This window comes from Schistocerca serialis, chromosome 11 (assembly GCF_023864345.2).
Source record: "Schistocerca serialis cubense isolate TAMUIC-IGC-003099 chromosome 11, iqSchSeri2.2, whole genome shotgun sequence".
In the NCBI taxonomy this organism is placed as follows: domain Eukaryota; kingdom Metazoa; phylum Arthropoda; class Insecta; order Orthoptera; family Acrididae; genus Schistocerca; species Schistocerca serialis.
Genome location: NC_064648.1, coordinates 31,987,054 through 31,995,526, shown reverse-complemented (window position 1 = coordinate 31,995,526; position 8,473 = coordinate 31,987,054).

The window sequence follows — 8,473 nt, the reverse complement described above, 5'->3', positions numbered from 1 at the left end:
GGAGAAGAAACTTATTGGGGCAACAGCTGTAATGAAAAAACACTAAAAATAACTTACGAGAACTGTGCAGTGGACGCACTGGACTTGCGCATCTAAATCACTCGTAGCATCACTGTGCATCCCCGTGTACGTATTCTGGCAGACGACATTTCCAACGTTCATTCACCTGTCTGCTGTCGTAGAGTTAGACTTGGCATCCCTGTCCGTGGATGTGTGACTAGTAGTGGCAGACTACATTCTGAACAAGTGGTTCTGTGGCCCTGCTGTGACAGTGTTACAGCTGGAAGGTCTCTGACGCTTTCCACGGATGACGCGGTCGTCTGTAAGGAAGCAGCGACGCCAGAAGGCGGTGCAGATTCGCTGAATCACCTGCAGACAATTAATGAACCCTGCAGGCACTCGCAGTTGACGCTGAACGTAAATAAATGTAACATATTGTAAACATAGGAAAAGAAATCCACTGCTCTAAAACTACATACCTGATGACAAATTTCTGGAAGCAGTAAGTTACCTATCGTAAATCTATGAGTACCTATCCACAGCGAACCTATGTGGAATGAGGATGGAAACCAATTAGCAGCAAAAGGGGATGCCAGACACATTCGTAGGGAGTATCTTAAGGAAACATAAACCATCCTCGAGACATGTGGCTCACAAGGCGCTTGTGCGACCGATTCTTGAGTACTGTTCATCAGTCTGGGACGCTCACCAGGTGGGACTGGAGAAAGAGACAGGGCAGATCCAAAGAAGAGCGGCGCGTTTCGTCACGGGACCTTTTGGTCTGCGCGAGAGAGAGCGTCACAGAGACGGCCAACAAACTCGAGCGGCAGACGCTGCAAGTGAGGCGTTGTGCATCAGGGAGAGGTCTGCTGCTGACATTGCGAGAGAGCATTTTCCGCTAAGAGTCGCACTACACACTACCTCTCCCCCCCACACACACATCTCGCGAAATGGCCACAGCGAGGAAATTCGAGAAGTTAAGAGCTGATACTTACTGCAACCATTCGTCCAGTGGTTGTTCTGTTATTTTGTAATCTTACAGTGACTGGTCTTCCTGTGTAGGTACTCGCACTACGTTACGCCTGTTCGTGTTGAGGGTCTGCTGCGACTCCCTGCACCAAAGCCTGCACCCCCTGCAGGTCCTCCTGTACTCCGCTGCAGTTTCCCACTGCCGCGACTCCTCCGTGTGCAGCAGCGGAAGCATGACGGAACTTCTGACGTCATCTACTACGTCATACATATATAGCGAAAAGTAACGGTCCTGTAGCACTCCCTTGGGGGCACACCCTAGAAGCCTATATTACACTTATGCCGCCGGCCGTGGTGGCCGAGCGATTGTAGGCGCTTCAGTCTGGCACCGCGCGATTGCTACGGTCACAGATTCGAATCCCGCCTCGGGCATGGATGTGTGTGATGTCCTTAGGTTAGATAGGTTTAAGTAGTTCTAAGTTATAGGGGACTGATGACCTCAGATGTTAAGTCCCATAGTGCTCAGAGCCATTTGAACCATTTTTGAACCCTTATGCCCCTAAACCGTAGACCTATGCACCAGTGACCCAACCGTGCATATCCGTAACCACAGGCTGGTTCACGTAGAGCTGTTACGCCATCCACGCGGGACATACCTGGCGCGCATGCGCAGCAGACAGTGGTAACGCGAGAATTGCAAACACGACTGTGATCTGTTGTCGAGTCGTTCGTTCTTCCGCGTGAAACACGAGGGGGACCGTGTCACATATTGGAACGTCATCTGTTCGAATTATTCATCTCACTCAAGGTTCCTCTTTCATAAGAAACTGTGTATCATTATTTATCAAGTAGTTGTTAATTTCTTATGTAGGTTACTACTGTTCTGAATTACAGACTCAACACTTAGTTTTACATTACGGCACTGGCTTACACAGCTATATGTGTTCATACAGCATTCTGCACATGCAGGATCCACTTGTTTTTGCAGCTGTTGCCCTGGCAGTGACAGTAAATCTTCGGACTGGGGCAGAACGGCGACGGAAACAGAAAGCCAGATGTTGTTGGTGAGTTCGATCCTGGTTGAAAAGAAGCGACAAATGCATGGGATTAAATTCACTGCTTACGAAAGAACTGAGGCTCGAAGTATACGCATGAATTTCGGACCTTCGTGAGGATGGACATGGCCTGTTTCGAGAAGCTGCTGTCTATGATGTTGTTGTTGTTGTGGTCTTGAGTCGTGAGTCTGGTTTGATGCAGCTCTCCATGCTACTCTATCCTGTGCAAGCTTCTTCATCTCCCAGTACCTACTGCAACCTACATCCCTCTCAATCTGCTTAGTGTATTCATCTCTTGGTCTCCCTCTACGATTTTTACCCTCCACGCTGCCCTCCAATACTAAACTGGTGATCCCTTGATGCCTCAGAACATGTCCTACCAACCGGTCCCGTCTTCTGGTCAAGTTGTGCCACAAACTTCTCTTCTCCCCAATCCTATTCAATACTTTCTCATTAGTTATATGATCTACCCATCTAATCTTCAGCATTCTTCTGTAGCACCACATTTCGAAAGCTTCTATTCTCTTCTTGTCCAAACTATTTATCGTCCATGTTTCACTTCCATACATGGCTACACTCCATACAAATACTTTCAGAAATGACTTCCTGACACTTACATCTATACTCGATGTTAACAAAGTTCTCTTCTTCAGAAACGCTTTCCTTGCCATTGCCAGTCTACATTTTATATCCTCTCTACTTCGACCATCATCAGTGTTTTTGCTCCCCAAATAGCAAAACTCCTTTACTACTTTAAGTGTCTCATTTCCTAATCTAATTCCCTCAGCATCATCCGACTTAATTCGACTACATTCCATTATCCTCGTCTGTCTGTGATAGAAGATGGAATTAACAAGTGTGACACAATCATAAGGGAGGCTATCTCACATTCTTGAAACTAAGAATAAAATCATATATTTATACATTTGGTGGTTATACCAGCCTACATCATCAATAAAATACCGGTAAATGCACTGTTACGATGCAGGCTGGATGTAACACTACGTTTCCTGCTGACTGGGGAATCTTTCAAGAGTCTGGCTGTTAACCACATAATACCACAGCCCACCATTTAAAAACTTGTTGTCGATGTATGCTCTGCAATTTGCAGCACAACTTAAAGCTGTACTTGTGTTAATTTTCCAAGTTTGGAATGTATATAGACAGAGGGTTCCAAAAATGTATCCACTGTTTAAAAGTCCATATCTGGCAAACTAATTGACAGAGTTGTCTCATCTTTGGTAGTGTAATAGATTGTAGTTCCGGCAATCGCCACACAAGCGTTGTATTGCGTTGTTTTGTTTTGTCAGATGGCAGTCGACAGATAGTCAGTGTTTTGTTGTTAGCTGCACCTAGTTACTCGAGTAAACATGGCTGGCGCAAGGCTTACATTCGATGAAAGGAAGTCAGTTTTGAGTCGTATTTCAAGCACGAAAACATTAATGAGGTCCAACAGCAATGGCGAAATGAGTAGCAAACAGACCCACCGACACGTTTAACTATTCGACGCATTCGAAACAAATGTGAAGCCGAGGGCTGCGTTACAGATGTACACAGACAACGATCTGGACGACCTGTAACAGTAACAAGTCCGGCTAACTCCCGCCGTGTGTTACAACAATTCACTCGCTCACCACAGAAGTCTGTGAGGCAGCGTGCCCGTGAAACTGGAGTGAGTCGCTCAAGTGTTGGGCGACTTTTGAATACAGCAGAGTGGAAGCTACACGGAATGAAAGAGGACGAGCCAGACCGTAGAATGGAGTACTGTGAGTGGTTTACTAACGATGGTGCGCAACGATGAAGAGTTTGCAGAGATGATTGTGTGGCCTGATGAGGCACAGTTCAAACTCAATGGCACAGTAAATCGACACAATTGCATCTACTGGGCTGCCGAAAATATGAAACGTCCATGTAGACAAAGCCGCGAATTTGCACGGAGTAAATGTGTGGTGTGGGTTGTCTCACCAGGGCTCGATAGGGCCATTCTTCTTTGACGGCGAGGTGTACCTTCAGAAGCTTCAGGCATCCATTTTACCTGCCATCCGAGACTTGTATGGAGACAGAAGAGTTTGCTTTCAACAAGATGGTGCCCCAGCCCACTACCAAAATCGTGGCGTATCTCGTCGAAAATCTACCAGGAAGATGGATAGGCCGTAGAGGTGCTATGGAGCACCCACCACATTCCCCAGACCTAACTCCTCTGGACTTTTACCTGTGGGGAACACTTAAAGACGTCGTTTATCGACAAAAGCCTCGCACATTGGATGAACTTTGAGAATCCATCGTACACTCATGTGCAAATATCCAACTGAACACGTTGCAGTCGGTAGTTGGTGCTGCAGTTCGGCGGCATCGTTTGTGTGTAGATGTTAATGGTGACCATTTCGAACACCTACAGTGACATCTTTAAGATGGACTTTACGCTACACTTTCACCAAAAATGAGACAACACCGTCAATTAGTTTGCAAGTTATGGACTTTTAAACAGTCGATACTTTTTTTTGGTCCCCTCTATATATATGGTCTACTCAGAGTTTTGCAGTACTCGTCTGTCGCACTGTGCCAAAATGCAACGACTTTCTCCCTTTCACTGCCAGTTCCTCTTTTCTCGCATGCTGAAATAGAGCAAGAGACGCTATCAAATCAAACCGAAACTTTCGTAAACTAGGAAATTACGATACAAATCGTGAATCGCCGTATAACGTTATATGCATATTACTCGGAAAGAAACGACTTACGATGTAGCTTAATACGATACAGTGGATCATAACTCACCTTCCTCGCTGTATACCTGATTTAAGACGCTTAACGCCTCTTTGCTGCATTTCATTTCTAGAATACGAAGCTATCAATAGAAAAATCCTTTCTCAAACAGCTAGTATAAAAGAGTCTACTGCATTTATGAAACCTGCTTACTGAAAAATAAAATGTGTAAGATCCCCAACGCGAAAACTTCCCAACACGAAAATCTGAATTTAGCCGCTAGACACCTAGCAGCAACCAAACAACAAGCAGTAAGCACTGCGGATAATCTGTCTGCTAAATTTCGTAGTTTCACCCGTTCTACCGCCAGATGGCTGTCGCGCTAGACCAGTACCATTCGCGGCGAATCCTCGTGTAATGGCTGCTTAAGTTACTTTTACGTCCGAAGACTCCTCTCCGTTCAGGATGATACGCTGTGTTCCGTTTGCTGGGCGCTATTCTGTCCAGTCACACAGCTGGTGTCATATTCCATACGCTTGTTATTTTGTTGATCAGGCGGCCGTGCGAAACTGTATGGAATGCCTTTCGTAAGACAACGAAAAATTTTGAGTGAAAAGTAGATGCTTTTGTCCCATAGTGGGCAATGATTTTGGAAGAAGGCATAGACATTCGAATCGCGCAGATTTATGGAACAACTTTATGATGTCCAGTAGTTAAATAAGGCGGATGGCTAAGTTTACAAGAGGAGATAAGGATTACAATTTTTTATTCGTTTCACATAGTGATGAAGAAAACTAACAAGGGAATGTTCCAATAAGACAAGTCGAAATCTAGCCTTCAAATTTTTTACACAGGAAGAAGGCAACGAAAGAAATGCACTGTCAAAATATTAGCTGCTAAGAGACACTACAAAAAAAAAAAAAAAATAAAAAATAAAAAAAATAAAGTTGAAAATTGCCAAATGCGTTGCGCGCCAGGCGGCGGTAGAAATGTACACCCCTACTGATGCAGCAGCAGATGCGCATGCGCAACACAGCCGACATCGGCGGTGCATTTGTGAATAGCAAACACGATACAACCCGATTGTAGTTTGTAAAGGACGTTTCAGGTTACCGTTCCTTGATAGTTTCTCGGCCACTATGGTACACTGTTACTATTGCTTCGAATTAGCCAGTCAAGAAACATGTATTACAAATTATCAGTTGCATTTTGCAGTATTGGGAGCTACTGACAATACAGACGAAGTCGAGTTAATATTTAGTGAGGTTCTGTAAGGCACGAACGGAAGATTTTTTTTTGTTCCTGTTTCACAATAATGTGGATTCGAATTAACGTTCTCAATTTAGCAATGATGAAATATGAACAACGTGGCTTCCAGCCGAAATCACCTACTTCTCCTGAGGATGCGCATATTTGTCATTTGTCAGTTGATTTCCTTGACATTCATTCGAATGATGTCGACATTTCGTTTGAAACTGTGGATACGTGAGAAGAAATACGAAATAACGGTGACGATTCCGTGAACTGTGGTTGGGACGGCGTCTGCAGTGCCAGTAACAGTTGTGAAGGAGAATACCTCCCAAGTCTGAAAACAACACACGTACTGCAACAGCTTTCAGCGACAAAGAGAAGGCAGCGAAGTATCGGTTAGACGAAGGACGGGAAAACGCTCGAAGTTACGCAGTGTGCGAAGGCGTTTTCGTTTCGTACAATCGGGGCGTGAACTGTGGAAGTGGAAGAAGGAATTAGAGGAAGCGAGGAATACGCGCCAAACGGAGGCCCCAAACCGGCTGAGTGGAAAAACTGTCGGGGGGAGATGGGGGACTGGCTGGATGGAGAGGCTGTGCGCCGTCAGCGGCGGAGGTGTGCGGGGCTGCAGCCGGCGCGGCCACTGCCGGCTCTGGGCCTCTGGCCGGCCGGCTGCGCGGCTTCCAGAAGTCGCACAGAACAGGAGGCCGCTGAACCACCGGGTTTACGTCACGTGACCGTGTGGAGCAGCTGCCGGTGGCGGGCAGTGCTGTACGGGAATTCGCGGCTGACTCAGGGGCGAAACCTGCCGCCGTCGCCGCAACTGGTGTTTACAGCGCTGATCAGTCGGGTTTGGTGAGAGAACTGCGTGCGGCCCGCTCTTTATCGTGTCGGGGTGGAAAAGGGGCGGAGTCGGCTGCCCACTCAGTGAATGCAGTGACACATTCTTGTACCGTAATGCCGGTGGTAAGTACGGGCGGTTTACTGTTTCCGCAGCTGTACATCTGTCTGCGACAACCACAACACAAAGTAGGGACCAAAAATAGAAATGGACTGTCTAACTGCAAAGATCTTGTCATCAATGCATCAAAATCTGTAAAAATGAGGAAGAATAATTTTCAACATTTCGTTCGAGAAGTATTCCTACCAGCTGCAGAAACCAATTCATTGCTTTTGCTGGATTCATGTTCTGGACATAACGACGCCTCTGTTTTTGTGGAGGGCGACGAAAAATCTGTGGATGTAATGTGGATTCCGCCTGGAATCGCTAGTGCGATTCGACCTCTCGATAAAGAATGTTTTGGACAGTGGAAAGCATTTTATCAGGAAATTACCAGACAACATCATTTCCGATACCTCTCTCTCGTTTCTGGTTTATCAGCGGAAGAGTATTCTTAAGCTACCGTCATTCGTACATCGGCAGTTGTCTTGCCCACACTTTACGAATTACGTCAGTCACGCCTGGAATGAAGCGCAATATGCAGAACAATGCCCGGGACCATTTCTGACTCCATCCCAGCTCTGTCTAAATAAAACTAGTGGTCGCTGCATCAACATTTCCTTTGTCCGGTTTGTTTCTGACATTCAAGTGACACTTTGCATTTTTGTGACGACTACAGAGAATAAACAAACAACTGTTTCACTGATAGTCAAATGTACAACATTCGATCATCATTGCAAGCAATGGCCTATAGGAAATGTTATAAAATGTAATACTGCAAGACACATTTCAGTTCAACAAGTCCTCATTGATGGAAATCGCCTGCCACATCAGACACTGCCATGATTTTACTGTCTCTGCTAGCCACTGATACACGTGCAAGAGTGCAACAGCCGGTATGAAGTTATTCAGACAGTTGTCTGCACAGTTCAAGGCAGGTTTCCACAGCGGCAGACGGGCTGACGAGCACGAGAGGGAGAGAACCCGCCCGGCAGGCCTCTTGCAGGTCTCTCTGGTGGCCGCACTGCAGCTGCTGGCGCTTCGCTGGTCCTCCACTGTCACCTGATCGCAAAGTGGACACCTGCAGTTTGACGTGGAATCCCAACCACGTGTCTTTCGTGGCCACTCCAACGTCTGAGGAAGTGCATGCTCGGTTAAAAATCACAGTGAAAGCAGTTGTACTCTGAACGGGATTTGATCCCGCTCTCTCTGGATCACGAAGCGGGCGCTTTGCCACTACATCATAGATCTTTTAGAGAAAAAAAAGGAACAAAAATGAATATGACCATTAGACGTTACAAACCTAGTGGAAATGCTAGCTGTGTCGCCTCCTCTTCAGATGATACTCGAAGTCGGTAACTGGCGTCCTGCTTGTAATTTCCCCTCAGTGGTAGTGAGAAGGCAGGGAAAGGCGGCAGCCGACATACGAGGAAAACTTTGGACCAGTGGTAACGAGAGATGGAGATGCAATTCCAGTGCAAAGTGCACGATCTCCGCACATGTCACGCTTCCGTAGAAATCGAGACACTTAAATTCTCGCTTCCCTGCGCCATTTCGG